An 11,867-nucleotide genomic window follows, 5' to 3' on the forward strand; every position below is an offset into this window, starting at 1 on the left:
TAACCATTGTTACTCACCCTTTCATTCTCCATTTTTTAGTTTCAGATCCAAAGCTTAGCGAGGCAGGAGTAGAACATGAGTGAGAATCATCTGGTGGGTCTGATAGACAGTCAGAGTCTGTCACCTGGTAAGTATTGGAGTTATACTCCATTTGTCTAGGAGTATTATAGATTTGTATTGAGCGTTAGGACTCTTGTTAGAGTGAGAAATTTTGTATAATCTTGTATTCTGGTTATTCTTCCGCACTCTGATCTTTCGTACGTTATTAGACGTGTATAAGCTTCCGCTAGTATTATATTTTGTATATGTATGCAGGATTGTATGTCGTTTATCAGGTGCAGGTTGAACGCCTTGGAATGCTAACATAAACAGAGGAGACCATGCCGAAATTTCGAGGTGCCACTTAGTACCTCGAGATCTGACATGGGGATTTGTGTTAGCGTCCGGTGGGGCGCCACAGCAACAATCAAAATAAAAATAGAAAATTGTGAGCTCTTTAGATTGAAAACCTAAAAAGATGATTTAGGCAAAAATTAGAGCACTCTCACTAGATTGAAAATCTAAAAAGGAAATCTAGGCAAAAGTTAAACCAATCAAGAGAAAATCTCAGTCAAATTAAAATTTTGAAAATGCAATATAAGCCAAAACATCGAAAGTTCGAATGGTCAAGCTTCATCGACTTCAGAAAAAACACTTGATCAACGTGCAATTAATACCTAATTTGAACCAAATATAGACTCGGTAGACACTAGTATCTCATTTATGATTGATATGAAAACATTTACTTCCCTAAGTAAGTTGAAGGGGAGAAATGATGATTTCTAGGATGAATCTCAGAAGAAAATATTTTGTTTCAATTCATTTAAACTTGACTCATAATCTTCAATAATAAAAGTCAAAATTAAAAGTTATACCCTTATTGTGCTTGAGGTAATCAAAGATTTTGAATTTTCATAACAAGGGAAATTTTCCTTTTCTAAATTATGTAGTTTTCCCCTTTAAAAAAGAACATCCTTTTTCAAACTATGATCAATTATTCCCAATGCAATGTTTCCTATCAAACTAAGGGCATTTTGTTATCAAATGCTTGATTAATTTCAACCCCAAATAATAAGATTAACCTTGCATTAAAGGTTACTTTTTTTATATCAATTTTTTAGAAAACCCTTAAGGTTCAAAGAAAGTCAAAATATTGGTCTAAAACTCACAAATTTTAAAATTTTCAAAAATCAAAAGCATTTCAAGTTTTCAAATGTCTTGCTCAATTTTAGTTCATTATTTTATTCATCCCTAGTAAGTAGAGTAGAACTCCCAGAATATAATCCATTACTTTTTCACTTAGAATAAGTAGAATATGACCCCCAAGAAATAGTTCATTATTTTTTCTCCCAAAGTAGTTAGAATAGGACTCCTAGACTCCCAGCTTCTAGTTTATTACTCTTTCACCCCAAGTAGGTAGAATATGACTCTTAGAAAATAGTTCATTACTCTTAGAAAATAGGTAGAAAATAATTCATTACTTTTTCAATTAGAGTATGTATAATAGAACTCTCAAAATATAGTCCATTACTTTTTCATCCAAAGTAGGTAGAGTAAAACTCTTAGAAAATAGTTCATTGCTTTTTCATCCAGAGTAGGTAGAATAGAACTCCTAAAAAGTAGTTCATTACTTTTTCATCTAGAGTAGGTAGAGTAGAACTCCTAGAAAATAAATTATTACTCTTCACTTAGAGTAGGTAGAGTAAGACTCTCAGATTATGCTAAGATTTTACTCAGTTTTTTCTCAAATCTTTGCTTAGATTATGCTCAGTCCCTACTCAGATTATGCTCAGACTTTACTTAAATTATGCTCAAACCCTACTCGAATTGTTTAAATTATACTTAAACTTAGCTTAGATTTTTCTCAATTCTTTCTCAGATTTTTCTAAGTTTTACTCAAATTTTTCTTAGACTTTACTTAATATTTGTTTAAATTTTTCTCAAGTTTTACTCATATTTTAATTACATTTTGACTCAACTATTTTACTCAGCTTTTTTTTTTAAGTTCACCGTCCTCCCACTATGAATGCATAAAACGAAAGCACGTCTTTTAAAAATCATGTTTTCATCATACACTATTGCACACACATACACATTCATTGCGTTTGCATTTGCATTTGTCGGTGAGAGCTTCCGCTAGAGGATCTGACACATGTCAGTCCAAGGAGAACTTTATCCTCAAAGATCTGAATGCTCCGATGAATTATTGAATCAAGCTGCAAAATAAACAATTATTGGCTTTGGCATTCAGATGTCATACTATCTAGCAAAGTAGATTTGCCACCTAATTTTCTTACACCTTCTACCAAAAAGGAGAATTTGTAGACACCCCATTTTTTGCATCTACTTGATTCGATAATTCTTCATCCAGTTGTTGTAGATTTCTAATGATGAGTGATGAATATATGAAGAACTCAAAAACTTGTGAGATGTCTTCTTCTAATTTTCTCTAAACTTTTCTCAGTCATCGTGATTTGATATCTCTTTTCCTTGGTACGTTCGACATAGAATTACACACGTTTAGGAACACTACGTTCTACATTCGATTTAGAAAGTATGCACGCTTAGGCTCACCACACATTTTGATAACCTAAATATCTCACAACACTAGGAAAATATGATCTTGAAACTTAGAAATAATCATGTTGGGACTGAAAAAAGCCAATCACCAAAATTCATAAAAATTGATAAAATGACAAAAATACCCCTAGTGGATCATATACCTCTGAAATGTCTCAAAAGTACCAATGTTGTATTTATAATGAAATTTCGAGTCTTACGAGACTAAAATCGATGAAAATTGAGCATTTTACGAAGAATTGCAAAAATAACCAAAATACCCCTTGATAACAACTTTTACTTAGAAATCTTGATTTGTAGGAAAATTTGATCAAAAATAAAATTTTGACAATGTATATGCACATTACGAAAATCTAGAGATCCCATACACAGGAGAATTGAGATTTTTCACATAAAATAACGATTTCTGTCACGTGAAATGACATCAATTGATTGCGTAAAATGACGATTCTCATTATAAGCAATAAAACCTACGGCTCATGATGAGATAATAAAATCAGAGGTTTAATTGCAAATTTGGATATCAAACCTTTGTCAATAATAATGTTTTTTACTTATTACACCCTAATTTCAAAATAAAAGACCAAATCAAAATTAATGAGGGGTTTCGATAGTATTCAAAATCAAGAAAGTTGACAAATCAAACTAATCTCCAATCGATCTATTAAATAAGTCCTTAATCAAGTGTGACCAACCAACTCAAAATTTTCAGAATAAAAATTCATCAATTAACGTGATGTATGATCAAATTGCAAAAATCATCTTTAAGCCATCAATTTTAAATTGATTCTATAGATATACGGGGTTCGAAACCTTTTGAGAAGTTTTGAGCTAATCTATACTAGTTTAGGAGTCACCACCATTCAATTAAAGTGTGAATGGACACTATAAGCAAATTCTTTTTTGAAAGATGTTTTTTGGCTTGTAATGACTCACATATCCAAAAGATAAAGGGAATGGTCTACTTAGAAATCTATGGTAAGGAGGTTCAGTTGAGGGACAAAGAAGGTATTAGGCATCTTGTCCCACCCATCCTAAGATGGTTACCAATATATGACCATAGATGAAGATTAGAAACTCTTATGGGTTTTGAAAATAGGAGAAAATTATATAAAACTTAAGGAAATTTGACTATAATCTTGTTTTGACAAATGAACAAATTAATATGATGAGCAAGCCCTTATTAGAAGTAGGTACTTGTTGAAATTTTTTGTGAGCTTGGGATTTTGATAGAAATCCATATGGGTTTCATCATTTGGGGTCTCAAAACTTCAAAACAAGCTTATGTACTCCATAGAGAGACTTTATTTATTGGTTTGATTCTTTGGTGAAATTCATGATTGAAATTACACCATCTAGGAATCAAGACTACATGTATGAGATTTTATCCATTTTTGAACTATTTTGTTAGCTCTAAGGGTTGAATATATGTCTATAGGGAGCTACACTCTTACTTATAATCATTTCAAAAGTAGATGTGTGCAAAGTGTATACATGTGATGGGCTTAAAAAATGAATATTACCTCCAAGGAGAGATTATTCTCTACTTCTTAAGCCATTAGGAAAGAAAATATAAAATTTTCTATTCTAATAGTTTCAAAATTGCAAGAAGAGTAAAGAATAATAATCTAGAAATTTGAAATTTTCAAGAAAGTAAATAAATATTTAAGCTACTTATAATGCTCTTATGGAGTTTATTGAAGGCTTATAAGAGGAGATTGCATCTAGGAGGTCTTACTCTCTTCCTCCAAATCTTACAAGAACAAGACCAAGATCTATATTATTAGGAGCAAATAAAACATTAACATAAACTTGCTTAAATGGAAAAGAAGGGGATAAGTAAGAGAAATAGTTTGGGAGGGGAAAAATGAGGGTTCAACCCCACCTTGGTTTTCTTCTTCTTCTTGGGTTGGGTTTCTATGAATTTTTAGAGAGGTTTTGAAATACTAGAAAGACTTAGAGAAATTTGGGAGAGTTTGAGTAGAATTTTAGATCACCTTGAGCTCCTCCTATTTTACCTTGAATAGGGATCCTATTTATAGGAGTTTAGGGGACCCTTTGAGATAAACTTGTCCCAAATCATGGAGTTCTCAATATTTACAACAAAACCTCTATGCAAAGAGTTATTTCCATCTTCTAACTTTGGTCTTGATGGTATTTATCCTCGAGTTGGGTCTTACCAATATTGATCATCAATGGGTATGATAATAAACATTCAAAGGTTCTATAGAATTCTTAATGAATGTTAGAATGGTCCTAAGACCTTGACCTTGAGTCAATTGTGAAGAAACTAACTCAAATGACATGTAATTAGATAGTAGGTTTTTAGCTTCTTTAGTGATTTCCCTTGAGATAATATCTAACAAATTATGGATAGGTTGGTCATTAGGCACAAATTCTAGAGAGTTCTCTTGGGTGAACAAACTAGTCAAAAACTTTAGACATTAGTCATATTACATTGAATGCCATAGGAATTCCTTGAATGGTGAAGAATGTAGAATGGGTAAAAGGGGGATTTACCTCTAACGCGTCTCAACAAACCAAGGTTAATGGGGTAATTAATCTCAAGTGGGGACCAACCAAGACTAGAGTCTTAGTTAAAGGATTTGGTGAATTACTAAAAAGAAAGATAAAAGTATTATTTAGGCAAATAAAACAAGGATTAAAAAGTAAAATGACAAGCTTTTATTAAGAAAAAACAATTAAAATGAGGCTTAAAGGGTAATTTACCCTTAACAAATTCGAAGGCATATAAGGCTCAAAATTATCCAATATAATTGGCCTTAGTTGATCAATGGCCAGTGCAAATGTCCTTCTGGTCATTGGTCACCTTCATACTGTGTAAAAGTTCCTTCTGGCCATTGGTAACCTTTGGTCATGCTAAAAAATTAAGCATGGCCATTAGTTACCTTGTGACGCCCCGCCAAACGCTAACACAAATCCCAAGGCCAAATCCCAAGGTACTAGGTGGCACCTCGAAATTTCGGCATGGTCTCCTCTATTTATGTTAGCGTTCCACGGAACTCAAACCTGATAAACCAATTTTTAACAAAACCTGTATATAAAAATGTAAATACAGGAAATGAACAGCGGAAGACTAAATTACATCTAACATGTAAGTAGATCAGAGTGCGGAAGATTTATCAATATACATGCTTACCAAAACATTCTCACTCTAACATTATTTCTAAACTCTCAATCCAAAAACTACACACATCCTGGATGAAACTGACAACGCTAAGGGATGTGGCCCTAGTGCTCACCAGGCAATAAACTCTGATCGTCGATCTGATCGACCAGATACTCCTCAATTACTGCCTCTACGCCTGCCTCGACAGCTGCAAGTGCTGAAACTAAAAATAGGAAGGAAAGGGTGAGTAACGAAAGTTACCCAGCAAATCCACAGCCAATTCCTACTAATAACCCTTCCTAAGCATGATCGAATAAAGCATACTGAACATTTTAATACATGCAAGGTTTTACAAGATAATATACGATCAACTGGTACATATAGCCAGGGATGAGCAACTAAACAGTTTAAAGATTACACATTGCATCAATCATCCATACTCATTATACATTTTCCATTCTATGCAAATACCGTTGACAACATTAAAACGATAGACATGCTTTTCAGTTTATAATTCGAAATATAACGACAGGTACATAATACAAGTGGTGGAGTATTGGAATTAAAGAGTTGGGATTCACGACTGGATCGCTCCCTGTCGGGACATGATATTCCTCAATAACATCGTAGTTCCTGATTTTGTGGCTGGTCGTGTCTACCACGCTTGCGGAACCATTTATCCGGCTCAGGCTGGCCGTTTGACGTGACCGTAAGCAATGGGTCTCTTTTCGATGTGTCAGAACGTTCGACTACTACTAGATTGTTAGTGATCACTGACTAATCATCTTCGTCTATGCCTATCAGGCGTGCATGTGATTCCCAAATGACACTCCACTCGTATACGACCACCTTTACAATACACGTTCACTGGTAAAGATAAGAAAGGAATGGACCCGGATTCCAGTTGTGACTCCACTCTCATACGCGTCCCATACCACGTATGAGTTTGGTGGTCCCTACCGTACATCCCAGGATAGTGTACCCCTCCGGATGATGTGACACACTATCCCTTCAGGCATTCACAAACCCTTTAACAGCTCACAAAATAGCTACGTACATATATGATTTTTCATTTAAACAAAAGAGAAATTAACAGAACAGGGTTGAGAACGAATATCCAGTTCCTACCATGCAACCGTGGCCACGCGGCCTAAAATAAATAACAGTACTCAACGCAAGCGCTAACATAATCGGAAATAAACATGCAACCCTTTCATTAATAACCTCGATATCCTTTCACCAACCTACACACAACATACAATGTAAAATGCAGACATCACCCATCGGGTGTGATTCTGACATTTTACCGTTCATTCCCTTTTCCCATTCTCTCAACATTCTCATTTTTCATCATTTCAAATCAACCATTCATTTTCAATCTTTCAAAGTCATTCTTTTGGTCTTTCCATTGAAAACCACCAAAGTTTATTAAAAAACAAGGTCCCGATGACGCACGGAGCAAAAGCTGTTAAAAATGGTAAAAGCTGGTGAAAATTTGGCTAAGTGTTGGAAACTCAATTTTTCAAAGTTCTCGAAATTAAAAACGGGTTTTTCGAAATGAAAGTCTCGATCATGAGATTCGACACCATATAGTTTTTGTAATCTAATTCAAAGAAACGCGAAAGTTATTTCATTTTGAAAACTTGCCGAAAACGTCGAAAATTACGTTTTGTTCTTTAAACCAAAATTCGGATTTTGATCCTTTGAGATTTGGATCTTAAAACCATTCCCATTGTTCCGAAATGGGGGGTAAAACCTTAATTTCATTAAAGAACTTAAAGTAAATGGAAAGTAAAAATTAAAGAGAACTGTGTCTGTCGGTGGCTGTCGGCGGCAGGAACAAGATGCTGTCGGTGGAACCGACATAATACACATCGGCAGATGTCGGTGGGACCGACGGTCCTGCCGACAGCATAAAATTTCATCGCGTTATTTGGTTTCGTCGGTGGCAGAAACCTCATTCTGTCGGTGGGACCGACAGAATGCCTTCGGTAGGTGCCGGTGGCACCGACCCTACCCGCCTACAGCCTGAACCTCACTCGCGATTTTTGGGTTTTTCGATCCCTTTTTCGATTTCCTTTTTCATTCTTCGAACCATTCTACCCACCCACGATTTTGTTATCAAGATTCGATCAAACATAAGCAAAACACCTACTTCTACCATGAATTTGAAATCGAACAACAACTTTCTACGATTTAAATGCAAACAATAAGTTTTGTTTTAAAACCCTAAATGCACATTTCGGAAATCTAAAGCTACCAATAAGAATTGGAAGTCCCTTACTTGGTTGTGGACGCCAAGGGTACGAGCTAGCACTACAACTCAAGGTTGGATGGCTCAAGAGTCGAGGTTGGGCTGACTTGGATGCGAAACGAGCGAGGGTTTGCAAGGTATCCGACAATGACGTTCTCCTTCGCGTCTACAATGAAGTATATACCTAGCTCCTAACTCGATGAAGCCCTCGGATGGAATGTGTGGAGGTTTACTCGAGCTACCCGGCTGGTTTTGATGGAGGATGGAGAAAACGAACAAGAATGAGTAAGTAAAGATGGTGAAGTTGTAGCTCTCGACGTGGCCGACAACTTTGTCTTCTTCGTCGAGGTTCAACTCGGCTTCGTTCGGGCTAGAACTTGAAGGGAATGGGTTGAAACCCTTGGGTTGAGGAGTGGCTGCCGTTTGGTTTCCTTGGAGAAGAAGAGAATGAAATGAAATAAAAGAAATAAGATTTCTTTTATAATAAAGCTGAGGGGCATACTTGTAATTTCCCCCTTATTTCTAATTTCGATCGTAACTTAACTATTCGGACTCGGAAAACGACAAACGAATATACCATTTCGAATAATTTTTCGATTTGGATCTAATGGTGTTATCAAATCTTTTTGATTCTCGCTCTAACGAAATTCCACTGTTTTGGGTCCCACTTAACACGAAATTCGAGGATTTTATAACTTTTTCCTCCGAACTCGAATTCAAACTTGCTTACAGGCTAATGTATATATTTCGATCCTTTTGAATCTAATGGCGAAGTCGATTTTCCTCAAAATTAATCATAGCAATATTCGAGTATTTTACTCCAAGTCTCTCATTCGATATTTCCCTCCAAATCCCACCATTTAATTTCCTCGAGATATGGGTTGAAAATCCGGGGTGTTACATACCTCCATACTGCACATTCACTCTTCTAACCATTAATAACCTATGGTCAAGCTAAAAATTAAGCTTGGCCATTGGTTACCTCCATATTAGGCTAAAATCCAAAATGCAGTTTATCTGTTGGCTTGACATGGGGTATTTGCGATCACTTGAAAATTGACTCGAGTTGAATCATTTCTCGGAATGGGGTATCTACAGATCCAATTAACCAATTTAACCAATTCTAAACCATTAAGAGTATCATGAATTGTGAAGCACAAGATCACACCCCCTTTCTATCATCCACACATGATGTATATTTTGGGTCAATCAACAAACTCCAACAAAAAGAGAAAGAAGAGAAAATTAGAAAACAAAATTATAAATAGGACTCTTACCTCCTCCCTCAAGGACACATAGAAAAAGAAAAACTCTTCTCCCCTCTCATGAATTGACATCCTCCCTTTCTTTTCTCTGGTTCGAACAACAAAAGAGGAAAGCAAATCAAACAAATAAGAAGATGGGAAGAAGTAACAACAACATAAATCATTATTCTCTCATCTTCGCTTTTCCTTTTCCATTTATGCCTTACTTTTTTTTTCTCTCATTTAAACAGCAATATAGAAGAAAAAGAAGAAGAAGAAAATGAACTAACATAAGCTCTTTGATAGCAATTTAGCATTCACCTCATCTTCTCCATCTTACTCTCTTCATTATTCTCTCTTCTTCAAACCTATAGTAGCCCCAACCCTTTTGCATTCACCTCAATCTTTTTCATTATTCTCTTTTCTCCAAACTTGTAACAGCCCTAACCCTCTTGCATTCACCTCGACTTCTCAATCTCATCCTCTTTATTCTTCTTTCTTCTTCAAACCTGTAGTAGTCCCAACTCTTACATTCACCTCATCTTCTCCATCTCATCCTCTGCATTATTCTTTTTTTTTTCAAACTTGTAGCTGCCCCAACCTTAATCCCCATAGTATCCACCCATCCTACATTATTTCTCACTTCCATTTTCTTCCTTTTTGGAATTCTTTTCATACATGTCCTCACTCCAGCCATTCCATTATAGCACCTCCTAATCCATCATTCTCCCTCCCACTCTCAGCCTCACCCTCTATAACAGCCCCTTGCTTTCCTTCCAACCTCTTTTGGTCCCATCCATTCACACAACCTCTCTCGGCAATACCCACTTGCTTAGTTCCTTTCAACTTTTTCAGTTTGCACAATCCTCTTAGCCTGACTTCACAAATTTTAGATATTTGTCTCTCGGTATTGCTTGCACAAGGGATTACTCTCGTGATCTTGATTTCATCAGTTCTAAAAAAAAAAACCCAACAACCAAACCTCTATTCGATCAAGGTATGTTGGTTTAAAAAATTTTCTTTTATTTTTTTTAGGAAAAAAGTTGATTCATTGATTTGAGTATACATAAGATGGTTTTAAAAGGTTTATTTTCTTGAAAATATTTTCTTTTTAACAGTCGAGTCAATTCAATGATTTTATATGCATGAGAAGAAATATTTCTTTTTGTAATTTGCCATCAAGTCGACTTGTATATTAATAGGTTTAAAATCAGATTTCTTCCTTATGTGACTTTGTTAACGTAGAGATTTATTGATTGGGCATACATTAGAATTAATTTCTAAGTCAATTTATTGACGTGTACCACGAAGATTTATCTCCTTTAGCTTGAAATTGAGTTCTTATTTTCTAATACAATTTAAAAATGATTTTTGGGAAAGTGCGGCCATAAGACTTATTTTATTGATTTGGTGATTTTATGCATATTAGGAGTTCCTTTTACCCATTTGAAAATATTTTATACATGCGATGATTTTAACCAATTTGGAAAGTTTTTACACATATGATGATTTTAACCAATTCAAAAAGTTTTTACACATATGATGACATTTACCGATTCAGAATTTTTTTACTAATTCCAATTTTTTTATGCATGTGATAATACTTACCAATTTGGAAAATCAATTACTCATGTGATGATATTTGCCTATTTGAAATTCATTTGTACATGCAATGATTTTTATCAATTCGGAAGTTATTTATGCATATAGAAATATCGATCAATTTGGTAATGCATGCAGAACTTTGGTCAATTTGAAAATTATTTATGCATGTGGCATTTTTAATTGAATCTTATTTTTTTATGAAAATTAGCCACGTGAGCCTTAAGACACTAAATAAGATTTAGGCTTTTTGCATTTTTTCCTTCCCTCTACATGTGCGGGACTCGAGGAATTATTCATTATTTGGGAAAATTTTAGCCATAATGATTTGATTGACCGCCTTGATATAAAATAATGATGATGATTGGACCATAGCTTGACCGTTGTCTTTCTCATTTAACCTAAGAGTCTTCTTGGATCGTAGTAGATAACAATCACCTTGATCAAAGAGGGTTCAGTGCTTATACCTTTTGAAATTCATAATCTACCCCCTTACCCTAGTCTCTTACCCATGGATCGACCCGATCCTTTTTTGGAGTTATTTATGGTTCTTAGACCTAAACTAGGTGGTGACTCCCAATTTTCAAAACCCCTCATTATCATTGGATACTTTTTTATATGTTAACAAAAAAGTATCGAAGCACTTTTAGTGGCTTAGAATGGCGCCACTAGTTTTTTTTATTCGTTAGACCCACAATATATTGGCCAAACCTATATATTTTATTGTGCATATTCGTCTTACTAATTATTTTCTTTCTTTTTTTTCAGATGCTATCGATTTGGTTGACTGAGTTACGTCGTTATGGATCCATATGAAATTTTGGTTTTCGTATTTTTAAAATTTAAACATTATGTATTTTTTGGTTTAATATGGTTGTAACTTTTAAACAACGTACTTTTAATGGTGGTTAATTGGATTGCTTTTAGTATTTCTTTTACTTTCTCATTTCAATATTTTAAACAACATACTCTTGTCAACTTTTCTCATCATCTTCATAAATCATGATGAGTTTAACAC

Source organism: Akebia trifoliata, chromosome 10 (genome assembly GCF_017979445.1).
Source record: "Akebia trifoliata isolate Shusen 1 chromosome 10, ASM1797944v1, whole genome shotgun sequence".
NCBI lineage: Eukaryota > Viridiplantae > Streptophyta > Magnoliopsida > Ranunculales > Lardizabalaceae > Akebia > Akebia trifoliata.